At 38.1% G+C, this 19,299-nt stretch overlaps 1 protein-coding gene and 2 long non-coding RNA genes across 3 annotated transcripts in view; 2 read left to right on the top strand and 1 right to left on the bottom strand.

The window, feature by feature from the left end:
- LOC118744550 overlaps nucleotides 1–804 on the bottom strand; it is a gene marked incomplete in the record, with an annotated part of 46,740 nt that extends 45,936 nt beyond the window's left edge. Inside the window, 2 exon segments of the mRNA XM_036477670.1 lie at nucleotides 1–392; nucleotides 580–804.
- Nucleotides 1–19,299, top strand: part of LOC118744604 — a 248,084-nt gene that overhangs the window by 35,322 nt on the left and 193,463 nt on the right. The window lies entirely within an intron of this gene.
- Nucleotides 5,615–6,038, top strand: LOC118744597. Its single transcript, XR_004993572.1, has 2 exons — nucleotides 5,615–5,669; nucleotides 5,808–6,038. It is a non-coding gene; the product is annotated as an uncharacterized LOC118744597 (long non-coding RNA).

Here is a 19,299-nt window from a genome sequence, read left to right as displayed (position 1 = left end):
TTTTTTTACACCTGACTTTGGTTTGCTCCTTAATTTATGATTGATTGGCGAATAGCGCGTTTTTTTTGTTTCCTTCGATTAAGAACGAGTGGTAAGTCTTCTGAACTAACAGCAAATTGCACTAGTTTATTTTGTTAATAAGGGTAATACTTAAATACTGGTAGTCAAATAATATTCCATACAAAGTTCGTTGTTCTCACTGGCTTGCTAGTTTGCATGCACTGGTTTTGTTACTCGAGCGGTAAAAATTTCCACTTTAACAATGTTTTCAAACTTATACTTCACTTAGTTTTTTCAAAACTCTGCTGCTACAGTCAGATAAGGTACTGAATAATTCATTGAATTTCTTCTCCAAAATGTTAACTTTTTCTACACATTTAACTTCAATGCTGCTGTAATTTTCAATTCACAGTTTTCCAAAAAATCCTTCAAATGCTAGAATTTTTGCTTTGCGCATTTTTGTATTGCTACACATTTGCTACACTTTAGTTGCCTACTTCCTTTGAACAAATATGTTTTCGGCAAAATATTTTAATTTTTTATTTGATGTAGCAAAATATAGTGGAAACAATCACGTACCCGCGTTTTTTGGAATGCAGAATATACGCGCGTTGTCATATTTTACTGACAGCTAGCTAGGCTAATGTGTCGTGCTACTAACTGTAATGCTTTACACACAAAATTTTTGGTTGCTTGCTTCAACAACGACGAGACTACGACGAAACGAGCTAGCGAACGAACGAACGTGCGTGCGAGCGACGTTGTACCTTAGTCTACCATGCTAAAATCACAAATAATCTTGCAAACCGAAAGATACGTTCACAAAAGGCACACAGAAAAACGTTGAAAATGTGTTGGCTGCGTCCGCAGCACAGCAGCGTCGCTGCTGTCGTCGTCATCAACAAAGTGGATGTGCTATGTGTTGTTGCTAAAGCCACACACCGTACTCGACAATAGCACGAACACACGTACACACCAATGCAAATTAATGTTAGCAGCAGAGCTGACTCGCGTCTTGCTCTGCGTCTCTTCGCATCGTTCATTTCGTTGTGGTAATCTTCAGTGTAAGCGTTGCTCGCTATCTACCTCTTCTCGTATATGTATGGACGAATGTATATGTGCCTACTATACCCAACAATCAAGCAAGTCAGCGCTGCGCTAACGCTTCGTTCAACAGTCCAAATGACGGACAGTGAACGAGCCCAACGTTTTGTGTATACCTACCCTGTCGTCGGCATAGTCGTACACGTCGGAGCGGCACAGTAGGCATTTCGAGTTTTTATGGATCAAAATGAATATGTAGGTGAAGTAAAATTATAAAAATATTTTGTTTTCAAAACGCCTGCAACTGTTTGCATATGTTACATTGTATTTCTATTGAAGTAGAAGTTTATGAATATCTGTAGAATAAAGACAAATATAGCGCTTCAACATCTTATAAAGGGTGATTTTTTTGAGGTTAGGATTTTCATGCATTAGTATTTGACAGATCACGTGGGATTTCAGACATGGTGTCAAAGAGAAAGATGCTCAGTATGCTTTGAAATTTCATCATGAATAGACTTACTAACGAGCAACGCTTGCAAATCATTGAATTTTATTACCAAAATCAGTGTTCGGTTCGAAATGTGTGTTTTCGACAAATTTTGTTCAGCGATGAGGCTCATTTCTGGTTGAATGGCTTCGTAAATAAGCAAAATTGCCGCATTTGGAGTGAAGAGCAACCAGAAGCCGTTCAAGAACTGCCCATGCATCCCGAAAAATGCACTGTTTGGTGTGGTTTGTACGCTGGTGGAATCATTGGACCGTATTTTTTCAAAGATGCTGTTGGACGCAACGTTACGGTGAATGGCGATCGCTATCGTTCGATGCTAACAAACTTTTTGTTGCCAAAAATGGAAGAACTGAACTTGGTTGACATGTGGTTTCAACAAGATGGCGCTACATGCCACACAGCTCGCGATTCTATGGCCATTTTGAGGGAAAACTTCGGAGAACAATTCATCTCAAGAAATGGACCGGTAAGTTGGCCACCAAGATCATGCGATTTGACGCCTTTAGACTATTTTTTTGTGGGGCTACGTCAAGTCTAAAGTCTACAGAAATAAGCCAGCAACTATTCCAGCTTTGGAAGACAACATTTCCGAAGAAATTCGGGCTATTCCGGCCGAAATGCTCGAAAAAGTTGCCCAAAATTGGACTTTCCGAATGGACCACCTAAGACGCAGCCGCGGTCAACATTTAAATGAAATTATCTTCAAAAAGTAAATGTCATGGACCAATCTAACGTTTCAAATAAAGAACCGATGAGATTTTGCAAATTTTATGCGTTTTTTTTAAAAAAAAAGTTATCAAGCTCTTAAAAAATCACCCGTTATATGTGTGATTTTAAAAAAAATTCAGCCGCAGAAGTATTATATTATGAATCTTCAGATAACGGCCCTGCCAAAATTTGGCTGCCATCTCAAATAACTCTGAAGTGGAATTTAGTGAATCCTATTGGTTTAGTGCCAAAGTTGATTGCTGAAAAGGGTGCTTCTTACCCACTACTCCTTCCCATTATTAACATTTGCATATCACCTTCCTTGCTATTTCCATTTTATTTCCAGCCACAAAAGGATTTAGCCTACCGGAGAACATTTTTTAAAGAGTGACTCAGTTTTCAAGTCTTCATTACCTCTTCAAGAACCTTAAATGGACAGACTGAAAGGAGCATACTTTCAATACTATACACTTTCCAATATTTTATTATAAGGGAAAGTGGTGCACTGGCTCGATAAAAATTATTTCTTATTGCCAGTTGTTCAGTTCAGTTCAACCTAAACTGCGTAAATACGTTGACATTGCTTTCTTATATTTCCTAGATTATGAGAGCTTCGCGTGTGACGCTACTTCCAGAAAAATATCGGCAAATTGTTCACTTACCGATGACAAGTAACTCCGGAAAGATTCAGCTAGTACCTCGTAAGTATGCATTTGAGAAAAATATAATTGAAAAACCAATGCCTAGGAAAATTTACTTAAAGAGAATATCCATTGAATGGCCTACTGTGCCGCGCCGCAGTCATCGCAACTTGTCTGCATTGCATAGTACTCGTTGTTGGTGTTTTTGCTGTTATGGTTGCTTGTTACGAGTTCGTTCGCCAGCACAAGCAGCATAGCAGCGCCAGCAACAATATCTAAATATATGTACAGTATAAGTGCAAAGCATGCCAGACTCGTACGTAGAGGGGGTTCAGGTTATTTGAATTGTTTTAATTCAATTCGAAAGGTGCAAAAATTTAGTTAAAACGAATATGACTCTCGAACTGAGATCTTATGTTGGTGTAGAATTTAAATATTTTTTTACTTAAACTTAGTGGCTTTTTTTGCCAAAAACCCACTTATTTATATCATTAGCCTCATGAGTAAAATAAATTGCCCACATGGTAGCGAATTTCAGGTATATGCCACCTCCTTAACAAAAGATAAATCTTGTGGTTAGAAAAAGTCAAGGTGATAGAAAAGGATCATCGATCCTCAATAATAGTTGAACTTTGGTTTAATGTGAAGGGAATATCGAAATCGTTGGCCAATCTGAACTTCCTTCCGTAAGGTATTTCGTCATTAGGCGCTTTGAGCACTAAGCTTCACTTTTTATTTAGTAGCGCGATCATAGTTAGCTTTCTTCTTTTGGGTGACATCCTTACCGGCGCTATTAATTCCCAGTTGAGTCAAAATGAATATAACTGCAATATTCTCTGCTTCCCATTTTGCAGACATTTACTACTTCCGGTGAAATGTATTCACCAAACACAGGGTGAATGTGATTTCTGGCCGTGTCGATTGGCTATGGAGACCCCTCCATGCGTGCTCAGCACCTTTAATGACTTTTTCAAATGGTAAAAATCTTCGTGCTAGAAACGTTTTAGGCACGGTCTGATGTATTGGTAAATATTAATGTTTCAATGTTTCGTATCATAGATATTTCGATATGCCCAGCCTACATTGGAAGATTGGTCCATATGTTCGGAAAACTTCCTAAACGTGTTTATGTACTGAGCTTTTTTAAACAGAGGGTCGATTCTCGTTCTCCGTTATTCTGAAATGATAAAAAGAACTCTTTCATTTCATGCATTTATTTTAATGTGAATTTTCGACATTTCATTTTACTTCGTGATAACGTAGAACGGGACATACATATATGTACTTATAAACAGTTTGTGATACCCTCGAAATCTTCAATTTCTAAATACCCATTTTAATTTCATCTTTTTACTGGAACGCAAGTACCCAAGCCCAAGAAATGGTTAGCCCTAAAAGGTGACTTAGTTTTATTTATGTAATTTGGGTTAAATATGTTTTTTGTGAAATCAATGAAAGATTCCATGCAAATTATAACGAAACTCCTTCGAAGGAATTTTTAACCTACACCTCTGGTAGCAGTTTAGTGGGGCTATAAGGTCGCTCGCAGCAGCAACAGAGGAAAATTGAGCACACGAAAGCACGAATAACGTAGCGAAGCAGTAAGCAATTGAACGAGCGAAAATTGACAGCAATGGCAGCGGCGAAAGCAACAAAAAAAAAACAGGCAGTAAACAGAGCGACTGACTGTCAAAGTGTGCATATGTATGTTTATAAATCGTCTGTATATGCAGACGAGTGTGGGTCTCGGCTGTGTGTGCGTCTGTGCGAGTGTGTATTGCATCTGGAATCGACCATCCTAAAGCCAGGCATGATATTTTTCTTGTTGCTATTGCTGTCATTCTCCAATTCTGTGTATTTGTTCGCGCGTGTGTGGGTACACTTTTTCATTCCTCCATACACCTCGTTCGCGCCCGTACTTCGAATATCAACTCTGTACATACGTACATACATCCGCATCTATATTTTACCATACAAAGGAAATATACATACATACAAAAATATAAATTCAAATGCATACAGACACACGTATTTACAAATATATATATGCATGTACGTACGTGTCTACAAACATATGTGCTTACAAACGTACACCGTATGTATGCGTGCATGGCTGTTGGCATGAATATCTGTATCTGCCATATACCCATCCAACTCGACTTCACTCTACTCAGCTCGCCTCCCAACTGCTGCCTATGCCGTGGCAAGCTAGAGCGAGTACAAGCACTGTGATTGAGTGAAATAGCGCTAAATAAATAATATTGCCAGTTGGGTTTTTATATTTTGTGCTATGAGTATTTTTTCCTCAACAGCATCGAGTACAGACTTTCTATATGTTGGATTTTTAGATGGTGCTGGCTTTCTGGCTAGTCTATGCACTGAATGGGAACTGAACGAATAAAAAGCAAAAATAATAATAAGCTAACAGCAACTCAGCCAGTCATGTAGCTAGTAATCAAGCAAGTATAACATCAACCAAATGCGAACGAGCGCTAGAACTAAGCTCACACACACACAAGGCAATGAACGTACATATTTATGCCATAATTCTCTAGTCCAAACACGCATACACTCCTTCCCGAAGGCTCTGCGAAACGGATATGCCACACACATACAAACACACATATAGCTTTAACACAGATATGCGTCAAAAAGTCGCGCACCGATCGATAAGTTTGCTCAACGCCAGCCTGCACTTTGGTTGCAAGCGACAGGATCTGTTGTCAGATGGGTTTCGTTTGTCCGATTGGCAGGTTGGGAGTTGAGTAAGTGATGTTGCAGGAGGCTTTAAATATTTAACTTTATTATGTAAAGCAAGCCTATGCATAGAACTAAATTTTTTCTGGCACTTGTAAAATGGTTTCCTTTAATAATAATATTTTGCCGCTTATACTTCTTCCAAGTGTTTGGCCGAGCTTCTCCACCAATTTCTATTGTACACAAATGCAGGCACCTACAGTTTTACCCCGCCTCCGAACGGCAATCGGATTTCATTAGAAGATTTTGCATGGCAGAAATGCACTCGGAGGTTTGCCACTGTCTGCCGAGGGGCAACCGCTGCACATGGAAGTATTTATGCAGAAAAACCGGTCAAAAGTCAGATTTATGAATTGTTGCAAAAAGCCAGGAAAAGATACTATCTAAAGCTAAATATCTGATCTATTGAATGGTAGCCATGAAAACTCTCTCCGCTGCACAGTGGTTCGGATAGCAGATCTAGCTGGACGAAAATCAAAATTTTTTTGTTTTTAAAATACTTAATGGTACTTGGAATACATTCCTGACAATACATTCAAATAGAAATTGCATTTATTAAAGCATTAACATATGAAAACAAACAAAAAAAGGTAAGTCAACGCCGCCTATTTGAGAACTCTATTTTAAAAGCTAAAATTTAACTTAAAAGATTGCTAATTGCACTCACAGATATTTGCATAATTGCAAATTGACTTTATAAACAAAAAATTACACTTATTCCGCTATAGATTCACAGGTCATAACGCAATTTAGGTCCACATTGGTATAAGCAAATTTATTCTGAAAAATCATCGTTTTGATTAATTAAAAAGATAAATTAAAGAGTCGGAAAAGTAAAGGCCGCCGAAGGCCGTTATAAAACCACTTGCATATTATTCTTTACACCTTCGCAAATGCAGAGGGTAAGTTCGATAACCAAGTTTAAACAATTGGCTTTGATATTTACATTTTAGTGACAGTATGTCAAATCTCAAAATTCAAAAGTAATTATTAACAGCAATGTATCTGAATATAAATATAAGATCAGTGGCGGATCCACCGGGAAGAGGGGCGGCGGGGGAGGGGTTGTGTGTTAAAACAGAAAAATACTTGGAGTTATAGAAACTTTGGTTAAGTAAGAGTTAAAAAAAATAGTAACTCGCGAATTTTCTGCTTTCTGAAATTAAAAATTATACAACAGGCATGCAAATCTTTAAGCGCTGTTATAAATTTTTTTCTGAAATTTATTTGTGTTTCTTGCTGTGATCTTAAATTTTAGTCATGGTAAATAAAATCTTAAGAAGTGAGTTGTTTGACATTTGGAGAAGTGTTGCTGAAACTTCTAAAAGACAACAAGGTGTCCGTGATTATGTGATTAGTAAATTGAAAGAAATATCTGATGGAAATGCTCGTTCCGAAGTAAATAAAGTAAATTAATTAAATGACTTTAGATTCGTAATCAGCAACCCAGAAAACCCCCAGATACCCAGTTACATAGAAATCTACCGATTTTTTTTTAATTTTCGTCCGCCATATTGGATCCGCTATTTTGAATTATTGGTAAATGACTTTAGATATGTAATCAGCGACCCAGAAAACCCCCAGATACCCAGTTTCATAGAAATTACCGATATTTTTTTTTTATTTTTATACGCCATATTGGATCCGCCATTTTGAATTTTTGGTAAATGACTTTAGATATGTAATCAGCGACCCAGAAAACCCCCAGATACCCAGTTTCATAGAAATCCACCGATTTTTTTAAATTTTCGTCCGCCATATTGGATCCGCCATTTTGAATTTTTGATAAGTGACTTCAGATTCGTAATCAGCGACCCAAAAATCCCCTAGGTAAGAAGTGGTGTAAAGATCCATCAGCGAGTATTTGTTTAAATAGTTTCGTCCAGCTAGATTTGCGATCCGAACAACTGTGCGCTGCTTTCCCGTTAGCATAAACAGTTCATTGTTGCGGTCGTTCTTTTTCTCCATACTTTCAGTCGTTCTACTTGTTTCTTCGATAATTGTGTTTTAGTGAAGACCTTTTTAACATGGAATTTAAAACTAAATTTAAGTAAATTACTGTTAATATGGCCTTGTTCTAGACAATTTGAAATCGACCTATTTTGATATTTTTGTTAAATAATATTTTTAAATATTGGTCTTTTTGTTTACTTGTGAAGGTTTGTCAAAGTTTGGTTCCTTGATATATATGTAACTCCTGTTATCTTTGAGCAATCATAGCAAAAGTAATTTCCGCCGTTCCAAAGTACCACCCTGTCGGAAAAATCAACACAAAAATAATTTGCTCGCATGTGCTCCATTTTAATTTTCGAAGGACGAAATACGATGAGTCGTAAAATTGTAATTTTGGATTTTATTTACAAAAATGTTTAATGTATAGTTATAAGGAGAGTCGCATTGTTAACAGGTATGAGTCTGACCTTTAATTTGGTAAAAATTACGTTACGATTGAATACTGTATTTGCCAAAGATCTATGAAACACGCCGATCCTCCTTTTTTCTTTAACTGTAAAAATAACTTAAAAGTATAAGAAAACGAATGCCGAAAAGTGTATTCATCAACAGCTTTCATCGAAGCTATGTACCCAAATTTACTGATTTGCATAACCTTTAATTTTAAAGTCCTGGGGAGATTCTTTAAAGGACTATGAAACTGTACAATAATGCCCTCTAACGAGAACGATTGTGTCCTTAAAAAAATTTACCGCATTCATTTTTTATTTAAAGGCATTGTTATAAGGTGTTGTAATCGTTTTGATAATTATTGTAAAATTTTATTGCCTTAACAGCAAAAGGATCCTAGTTCATCAACGGCTATGGACGCGAACACGTTATTGCCTGCCATGCCACAGATAATGTAGGCGCACGAAACATTCATGCCAGAGATGCCATCGCAGATTTCATCCCAGCTGGAATCACATAGATCAGATATTTCATCACAGATACAAGCGCTGGAGATACGTATATCATTAGCGGATATTTCATCCCAGCTAGAAGCACTAGATACGAAGATTACACAAATACCGGACGGAGCAAAGAAAAACAGGACAAAGGTAGAGGAGTTGGAAGGTCGCCTCCGCAACCAAGCGTTAGGAAAAGTATCATGCGAGGTAATAATCCGGAATGTGGCGTCGTACTACAGCAGACATTGTGGATGAAGTCATCAAACGCGTGGACTTTCCACTTGGTCAAGGTATGAAGATAACCTCCAGAGAAAGATCGTGACATATCACGATAGAGAATTGCCGCTCACAGCTCTATTCTGCGCTAGTAATAAAAATTCTGTTACCGGTGAATAATGTTCATGTCAACTTGTAAACCCTTTTCGCATTCTGTGCACTCTTAACCGATAAAATTTGTTACAAGCTCATAAGCTGGTAACAAAGTATGGCCACGTGAAATCTGCAATGCCAGGATTTCCAGAATTCTGAATAGCTGTATTGCTGAATATTTTAACTGCATTACCAACGTACCTAAAATCGCGGTGACAAGAACTGGTAAAATTTTTTGGTAATAAAATCTTCCGGCTACAAAATCTTCGCTAACGTGCAGAATAGACCTGTTAGCGTTGTGTGTGACAACCAGTACTGCAGCAGACGGTTGTTCTCAGATGAAGTCCCGAAGATTCCACCAGTGACCAGCGAAGGAAGCGGTTAGATGCGCAGAGGTTGGAAGTGATGGAGGTGGATTTGTTTCGTCAGGTTCAGCGATGCAGGAAAAGAGTGACGGTTTCGCCAACTCAGTGAAAAAGAGGACGTCAGCACACGGAAATGGTCATGGCAAACCATTTAGTGCTCAACAGGCAGTGGTTTCGGCAGGAAGAGAGCCACTGCATCACGTTCTGCGTTCCGCACGTGATACGTGGCCGGAAATTGCGGCGGCTATGAAAGCAGTGGGCGCGTTCCGAAATATGGTTGGCAGAGGAAGCAAAGGCTAGCAGTAAAGCCTGAGGCCCACGATGAGGTTATACATGTCCAGTCAATGAAGTAGACATCGACGGAAGAGTGAGATACGGAACGACTACGGAAGTGTCAGCATGAGATTGAAGCTGAGGAAATGTCCGACAAGGGAGGAAGTGTTAGCTGAAAGCAACTTGAAAAAGACATACGGCACACAATGGGACAGCTTAAAGATGGTAACTGGTTGCTTACATCGGATATGCGGGAGCAAAGATGTCCGATGCATCTGGAATCTAGTATTTGTTCCAAAGTCAAAAGTTCCTAATGTTCTCAACGAGTTCCACCGAGCTCCGAAAGGAGAGCACCTGGGAATTATTAAAACCCCGAGAGAATTGGGTTGGTTGTCGGCAATCGGTCGCAGAATAGATTGCCAACTGCGCAACGTATATTGCAGCTAAATGGCCGAAATCAAGAAGTCATGGCCAGATTAAGAATTACAACTCAGATGCAACATTCGAGCGGATTGCCTGGATGTAGCCGGTCCATTTCCTATGAGAAGACTGGGAAGCAGATACGTTCTTGTGGTTATGGACTACTTCAGCAAATGACCAGAGATATACCCAATTACAAACCAGGAAGCTAAAACTGCAGCAAAGCTATTCACCTACAATTGGGTTGCGAGATACGGTATACGTGTAGAACTGAACTATGAACAAGCAAGAAACTTTGAATCTGAGGTCTTCCAAGAGAAGTGCCAGGTACTGGGTATCAAGCAAACTCGATCAACGGCTCTTCATTCCTAAGTAGATGGAATTGTGGAACCGTTCAACCGAACCCTGCAAGAACATTTGCGTCGTCATAGTCGTAGACAAAAATCAGAAAGATACATCCCAATACCCTTGTTCCTGATGGGACACCGGTCAGCAGTGCATGAAACAACGGGTAAAACTCCTGCAAGGGTAATCTTCGACATTGAGCTGCGTTTGCTTAGTCTCTGAGGTTTAGAGTAAGTGACGCTGCAAGGAGCATTGGAAAACAACCAACATCCTGGAGGAAGAGCTGAGGGAGATACATGCTCTTCTGAGAAAACATACACAAATTATGAGTGACAAAATGATAGCCAGGTATGATAAAGCCATGAATTCCGAGGGTTTTTAAGAAGGATATTTATTGTTACTGTACAATGCGAAGGTTGTCAAACGGCCGAATGACGTAGTGTATCGAATCCAGACCATTGGAGACCGAGAACCAAGATGAAGGCTTTCAGCGTTTGAAACAGCTAGTGTGTCTGAGGATGGTCAGACTTAGGTGGAGGGCAGTCTGGCGAATACTTGAAAGCGCGAATTGTTCGTCAAAGCAGACTAGAGAAGAATGGCAGATGGTTCCAGTAGAGAAGGACGGAAGTGTTCGATAACTAAGCATTCGATAAGAACCTTCTAGATCTGCCATGTGTCGAAAGCGCCCGGGTATATAAAAGCGTTGCTACAGCGCACAAAACGTTCAGTTGCGAATCGTCAAGCCACAAGTTCAGTTGTGAAACTACGATCAATTTTGCTACCAAGTTTTGTAATTGCTTTAACAGGCATTGTAAAGTGTCTTTTTTGTACAATAAACTGTAACTTGGTAATTTTGAGCGTTTATATAACAATCCAATGATATGAACCTGAAGGATTTTGGTAAATCGTCGAGGATCGAAGGATAATCGTAATGATTGGGGTATTCACAACGGTATCGTAAGTATCATATTGTTGTATCTCGTGAGCTTTAAATGCCTAAAAAATATGCTACGGGGGTTCGCAAAGTACCATCAAAGTCATATTATGAATTTTCGCAGTATTAAAAATAGTGGGTTGTGGGTTTAAGTTCTCTTAACATTTATTAAAGCTTCTAATGTTTACGACATACAACAATACGACACTTACGATACCGTTGTCAATCCCTCAAATATGTGTGCACATATACCCAAACCCGGTTTTTACAAATTGATTAAATTGATCGCTTAAAATCGACCTTGTGCTTTTTAGTCCATTTATAGAAAGTGGTATGTTTCAAAGTTTTATATTTGATTTTTTTCAACTTCTTTGTTTTGTCTGTATACAATTTTTCAATATTTACTAAGTCTATGCCTTGGACTAAACTTTTTCATTATTTCAAAAGGGTTTTTTGTTGACTGATAGTGAAATTGTATATTTTTTTATAGAGGTTTAGGAAATTCTTTAACACCGGAAACCAACGATATAACGATGTTTTTATGGCGATGTATTTTAGCGTTTGTGTTCCGATGCATCGAAGCATCGATGTTACTCCTGTCGTCCAAGTGGAGCCTGTCTGATTCCTGTGGGTTTCATCTTGCTTTACAACATTCAAGACAACATTAAATAAGAAAGATGAAAAAAAATTATTTGTACATACCTACTATACTCTTCTTCAGTGTTGCCCAATTGTTCTCCATTAGGTACTCGGCATATGACATGAGTATAGGGCTTTGATAAGTCACAGTCGGTACTCCCTTTTTAAGTTAAAGTTCAATACTGTGGGTGTTAACACTTGACTGGTTATCAGGTCATCTGGTTATGTGAGTATATATTTTAATCAGTTTACAACAATAAAATGCACAACAGAATAATAATTTTTAATCAGCTATCCTGATAAACTGGCAAGAGTGAACACCCCCTGGTTTTAGTAAACTTTTCTAGGACTTCCTTCTTTAGTAACTCCCGCCTTAAGGACCGGTCGTCATACCGTTTTATGCCTTGATTTCCATATTATCGTCTACCAAGTCGTTTTAAAAAGTTTGAATGAACTACCTAAGGACAGTTTCAGCGCTCTAACGTGGTCAGGGGAAGGATTGTTGTTATAAAATACGATCAAGGAAACTTTCGAAGTATCATTAATTCTCCAGATTTCTGTGTAACTAAACCAGACCTTTCGAGTTTCCGGGAATTAAGTATATCATATGTATTCCTTTTCTGAAAAATACGCCCATGGTATTTACTTTGAAAAGAGGAGTGAGAATTTTACGATCTTGAATTCTTCCTGGACAGATCTAAAATAAGCACTTAGCGATGACGTTCAGTTGTAATAAGTTACCACTCTCAGACTGCAGTTTCGACCCAATGCGCCACGCCGTCATCACACAAAACCAACCAACTTTCCATTAGGCCATCATAAATCGATGGAATCTGGGCCAAAGTATTTACCAGTTTTTGGAGAGACTTAAGTAGCTGGGAAAGTACTGATATTATCCTCCACTACGCTTATACGAATGTAAACGAAGAGCGAACGCGTCGAACAAACAAATAGTCGTTCCGTTTTATTCGTCAGTCGGTTCGGTTGTCGCCTACAGTCATTGATTTTGTTGGCATTATGACGCTCATTCCACTGTGCATTCTGTGCTGTTGGAGCGAGTGCTGGCCCATCGTAGAAATTAGGGGCTCACTGGCGTCGGCGTCCAAGTAGTATATGCGCCTCTGCGACATGCTACACCGCCGAGTGGCAGCCGACGAATGGCAATGCTGCGAAGGCTTTTTTGCTGGTTGCTGCCTTGTGTCAATTGTCGATTGCAACGAGTGGGCAACGGACCTAAATTATTGGTGGCTGACTACAGTCGCTGCCATGGCGGGAGAGCAGGAGCCCACAAAGCATAACGACGAAGCGGCAAAACTACCAACAAAATAGTGGCAAAAACAAAAACAAATAAAAATCGTTAAAGTATTCGTACGCTTTTTTTGTGAGTAGGAGCATTGGCAGGGTAGTCGCGCAGAACTAAATGACCAGAGTTGCCAGATTTAAGAGCTTCTTTACCGTTATTTCAATCATTTACTCTCCTGTGGTACGTTGCCAGATTGTTCGAGGACATGTAGACAAAAGCAGCTGCAACGATTAAACCCAAAACAACAAAAGGTGGGCAGCAGTAATAAAGGCAAAAGCGAAAAACACATTTCGTATGAAAACATCAACGGCAGAAATAAATAGATGTACAAAGTACACTTGAAAGTGTGTGAGTGTATGGGTTATGATGATTTCAGCGATGTCGACGCTGGCGAGGGTGAATGCAGCGTTAGGTACGGTTTATGTGTGCTTTTGGTGGTTTTTTGGTGCGTTTCGGTATGAACAACGTTCGCTGCCACTGCGGTCGGCCGTTCGTTCGTTGGTTCACTCGCTTCTTGGTGGCTGTTTCGCTGCTGGAACAGCAAAATATTCAAGCGAAAAGGAAAACTCGAAACACAAGCCAGCAGCGTCGTTGCCAGCACAAACAGCCCGCATATATGTATGTATGTAGCTAGATATTTCGTTCATGTGCGAACTCACATATACACATTTAGTTACATAAAATTACGAACACATACACAAGCACATATGTATTTCTTTGTGAAATCTACTGTGTTACTAACAAAATGTACATGGAGATACGTGTATGTATATGTTCGCATGTATCGTGGTTTTTGTGTGGGGTTGTTTGCCAATGCAGCCAGTTCTACACAACGTAAATTTGCCTGCCCCGTTTGAGCGTATTTGTTCATTTTACAACGCAGTTTGATAATACTCGTAAATTCATAAATTTTTAAAAGAAAATTCTACTTTTAAGTTTTGCTTTATGTGGCAGCACTGATCCAACATTGACAGTTCAATGCGATTGTCAAAAATGCACTGTGTCCTTCAAGCCGATTACCTGTATGTGGGTATGTGTTTCTTGTTCAGCACGGTGGGTATGGCCTGCATTGGTGGGCGGTCTGTATGTTGGCTAGTGGCTTGGGGGTGGAAAAATTTAAAATTAGTTCGTTACTGTTAATGCGGTTCAAAGTTGGCGAGAGAACTCGATGTAAAAATTAAACGAATTTCATGCTTACTAAGAAGTATTTATGAGAGGAAACTGGAAAACTGCATACATAAATGTGTGGTTATAATACATTTTTTTTTAGTTTTCTGGTATGTACATATACATAAGTACTACGTCTTAAATATATTAAATTAAAGCATCCTGCAAACTGAACTACTCAGATCTTCAAAAAGATTACAAACATAAAAAAAATGCTTGTTAGTTGTAGTCAGTACTAATTTATCGACCGGAGACAGGTATAGGAACAGTGTACGAAAATAAACTATATTGTACGTTACTATTTCGTTTCGTGTATTACTTCAACAGTACGGTACAATACGAAAACAAAACTGCTGAGTTCACTTTGCGATAGTACACTACAGTAGTTTAGTAGTTACAGACGAAACAACAAACGAAATGAATCGTGCAGAGAAAACTATATGTATGTATGTAGTACATGTTTTTTAATTGAATTGGATATGCAAATTTACAGAAAAAAATATTTTTCACGTAATTGAAACGTTTGCATACATATAAACGTACCCTATGGAACAATTGTCACAAACGAAAAGCAAACGTTTCTAGTTGGGGAAAATGACAGTGAATCTTACAATTACTTTCTGACTATGTACAAAACTGTACAAAACCACAAATGATATGATGATCGATAAGCAAATGGGAATTGTTTTGTACAGTTTATTTTCGTACCCTGTATAGGAATAGTTAGATTTATCTTTTGAAGTGTAAAAAAAAAAATTGGTGGCCCTGGAATAGGAGAATAGACAAGTATGAGAAGTACAGATCTTTTTAGGGGCTTTTACTGACCTTTTCCACTAATTTGTGACGCGGTTATGCTACCACGATTTGCTGGGTGGACCAAACAGCCATCCTTCGGGGTCGCAATACGCTATTTTCGGAAAAAGTATTAGTGTAAAATATTAGAAAATTAAAAAATATTTGTATATTAGTATAAAATAAATATCATATAAAATATTATAAAAAATTAAAAAGGAAAAATATTAAGATGTTCTTCCATTTTTCGTTTTCCGCCCTAGATGTTAATGCTTTTTGGCAGCACTTTACTTTAGTTAAAAAAAATAAAAAAATCGTTAAATTTTATATACGATTTTCGGGAATATATAGGATCAGATACATCTCTTTTTAGTGTCTAGCAGTAGTCAGCTAACATATTTGGACTCCATTTGCCCTGGTACCATTTTTCTATGTTAGATATATATTGATGGAACCGCTCGCCGTATTCATCGCTAACGGCACCTAAATTTTTATAAAAATTTAAATGGGAGTATAGGAAGTTTATCTTGAGCGACATATTCCATATTCTTGTAGGCTGTTAAAAGGTCGATTACCAACTCTTCGTACTTTTCGGCTTAGTGATTTCCAAGAAAATTACGAACAACATGTCGAAAACTTGTTCATGCGGATTTTTCGATAGGATTAAGTTTGCCTTTAAACTGTCCATCAGCCAGCAGGTCTCTAAAGAGGGAAATACACCACACAAGTGGCTTAACAAACCAAGCAAAATAACCATTTTTTTCAAGCCATTTGTGTTGGAGTGTTTGAAGGTTTGACAAGCCGCTTGAGGGAAATTTGAACATAAAATAAAAATTTTTTGGTTTTCTGGCCGCCATGTTGGCGTTAGATCAAACCGCTTGCATTGTGTATAGTAAAATCTCCTCATTTGCAATTGAATTTTCACAGAGTGAGGACGTAGAGAAAAACCAAAATTTTTTACATTGTGAACCGGCAGAAAAGTGAAATTCTTTGTTTGAACGAGTCATGGTTCCATGGTGTATCGCGAAATGGGAAAAGTAGGTTTGAAGTAAGTTTCACAAACCGCTTGTGTCGTGTATTTCGCTTTTAATTTGGGGCCCTATGATTTTCGCTCTTACATTTTGGCATCGCTGATTTTTGGGAATTTCTGTTTTATTTTTTATTTTTTTTGTATTACAACATTGACTTTTAACAATTGTTCTTATTCTTTTTTGGCGCTGTAACCGCCTAAGCGATTTTGGCTGAATTCAACAAATCACGCCAATGGTTTCTCTTCTGTGCCAACTGACGCCAATTGGAAATACCAAGTAAAGCCAAGTCCTTCTCCACTTTGTCTTTCCATCCCAGTGGGGCCTCCCTCTTCCTCTGCTCCCACTAGCGGGTTCCGAGTTGAATACTATCAGAGCTGGAGCGTCAGAGTCCATTCGAACAACGTGGCCAAGCCAATAATTCGCTGCATTATTTCTAGCTCATCATTCCATCGTCTGCGGTACTCTACTTCGCCAACGCGTAAAGGCCCGTAAATCTTCCGCAAAATCTTTCTCTCGAATACTCCAACAGCCGCCTCATCGGATGTTGTCATTGTCCATGCTTCTGCGCCATATACCAACACGGGCATGATGAGTGACTTATAGAGTGTGGTTTTCGTGCGTCAAGAGAGGACTTTACTTCTGAATTGCCTACTCAGTTCAAAGTAGCGCTTGTTGGCAAGAGTGATTCTGCGTTGGATTTCCATGCTGGGCTCCATGTGTTAAAATTTTGTGGATTGTGGGTTTATATAAATTTTCATACGTTTTTGCTGTTTTATGAGCATAGATATCCAAATTGTTAGCATCAACGCTGTTTCCACTGGAAATAACTTCCAATGTGATTAATGTGACCAACCATAATTCTTTCGGAAGTAAAATACTGTTGAGCCGTTGTACTTCATACTCCGCAGTAGAGTCAAATATACCTAATTGAAATATTTTATATTACCGTTTAAGTTGAGTTTTCTGTAACTGATTCGAAAAATTTTAAAAGGTTAGTCATCTCAGTTAAAAAATGTACTCATTGATCAACACATAAATAATGAGTGTCAATCATTTCACTTCCCTAACTGACAAATTTCATTGTAAATGGCTACTCAATCAAGAAAAAGGTGTTTAAGAGTTTACGGATTGTGATTAGCTCAGCGGTTAGCGTTGCTGACTTTGCACCTCGATTATGCGGGTTCGATTTCTGCTGAAATCTAGAAAAAGAAGTCTGACGAGGATATGTGGTGATCTCTGAAATAGCTACTATAAGATCTGCCGCATAGATTTTGTTGCTTTTTCCATTTTTCTTAAAACAAATATTGGCATAAAGTTCAATAGAACTGTTGGATTTTATTACGCCACAATAATAGCAAGTGTTTAGGTTTTTTAAAGCAAGATGCCAAAGGAAAGGAGGAAAAACGTTTTGAACTGCAATTTCCAAAGAGAATACCCTTTCATAAAAAAACGGATTCATGCCTAGCGTTGTAGCATGGAAAAATTTGATTTTACGAATGCCCCAATAGTAATGAACGATCGTTAAATTATAAATGGAATAGTCTTATTTATAATATCCCTCAGCCACATGCAATTTACGGAAGTAAAAGTTTTACTGTTACTCCTTTTTACAAGCTTTTATTATGTTTCGCCTGTGTGTAATCAAATATTGCAATAAATTTTTTAACTAACTTCCCGATGAGCTAGAGACATGAAACTTTAAACTTAGCCCAGGACCTGGTGACAATGCAATGTAAAATTATCCGCTAGGTGGCGCGGATGTCGGGATATTTGAAAACCCTGTATTTATGGACCGAAATTAAAAGGAATAACTACATAAAAAATTTAGCGGTCAATTTTTTTTTTAACCAATAAAAGCTTGTCTTTTGGAACATTGTTTTTAATTTACTTGTTTATACGTTAATTTTGTATTGGTTTTGAATAAAGTTAAATTTTTAATTAATATATTTTTTTAATATTTAAGTTAAATTTTTAATTAATATATTTTTTTAATATTCCTTTTACCATTTTCTCATTACTTCCATACTATTTTTGGTTCTCAGGTCCTGTACATAGTTTACATAGTTGGTCGCATTAAATATTACCCTCATTCGCTCTGGGTCTGCAAAATATCTTCGTAATCGTTAGTGTTTCCAAACCCAGCTTTGAGGACATCTACCTGTAGCCCCATTTCTTTAAATTTTATTTGGATTTTTTCTTTAGTTTCTTTTACCGACGTTTTTTCTGAAAGTGATTTCGCCTGCCATTTTTTAATTGAGAGTTTATACCATAAATGTAGTAAAGATTCACAGAAGCGAATCCTAGCATGGAGAACAAATAGCCCAAACTGTAATTATTCCGGGTTTATCTCTTGCCCATTATTTAATTTATTAAAAACTTTGCCAGTTTGGCCGCAAATAAAGCAGCGCATTGTTGACGAGATGTCAGTGGCGGTATTGCATCGATCATTGTAAATATCATTCTGTTTAATTTTCGCTACCCCATCTAATGTTGGTAGCTGTGTTTCGGTCAAATTCTTAGCTTCGCTTCCAACCTATGTGGTTTCCGCCTTAGTGACATCTTTTGTTTCCGAAATAAATCGTATACGCACTGGTTTACAAAATCTTACTGAAGAAGGGGTTGGATTCTGCCATATAATCTTTCCGTTCGTTTTAAATACCAGTCCCAATGGGACTTAGGAAGTCTGAAATATGTTTGCGTCACTATCAGTGGTGTTCTGCAATATTTGTTTTAATTGTGACTGTTGGGACCCGTCATATCTCGATTTTACAATTAATTCTAAATGTTTGTTTCCTCCTTTGCGCAGCTTTCAATTACCTCGCTCAAGTATTTCATTAAACGTGACACTGTATAGAAAAGTAGCGCCTGCAGTTGAACCTTAATACACGTTTCGCTGACACGGAAGCTTATTCGGGGTAGCATTGCTTCTTTGCTTTTGGAATCGCAGAAAACAGGGGCAAATATTTTTATTGACACTGTGAATTATTTTCCACTGCCTTCATGTGAACTTGCCTTCAACGAATATTGACAATGCTTCTTCTGCTGTGTGTTTTCTCACATTCACTATTTCTCGTTTTGAACTTGCATATTTTCGGAG

This window comes from Rhagoletis pomonella, unplaced genomic scaffold (genome assembly GCF_013731165.1).
Source record: "Rhagoletis pomonella isolate Grant_MI unplaced genomic scaffold, Rhpom_1.0 Rhpom_scaffold_00001, whole genome shotgun sequence".
NCBI classification, from domain to species: domain Eukaryota; kingdom Metazoa; phylum Arthropoda; class Insecta; order Diptera; family Tephritidae; genus Rhagoletis; species Rhagoletis pomonella.
This window is presented reverse-complemented; position numbering and strand designations above follow the sequence as displayed.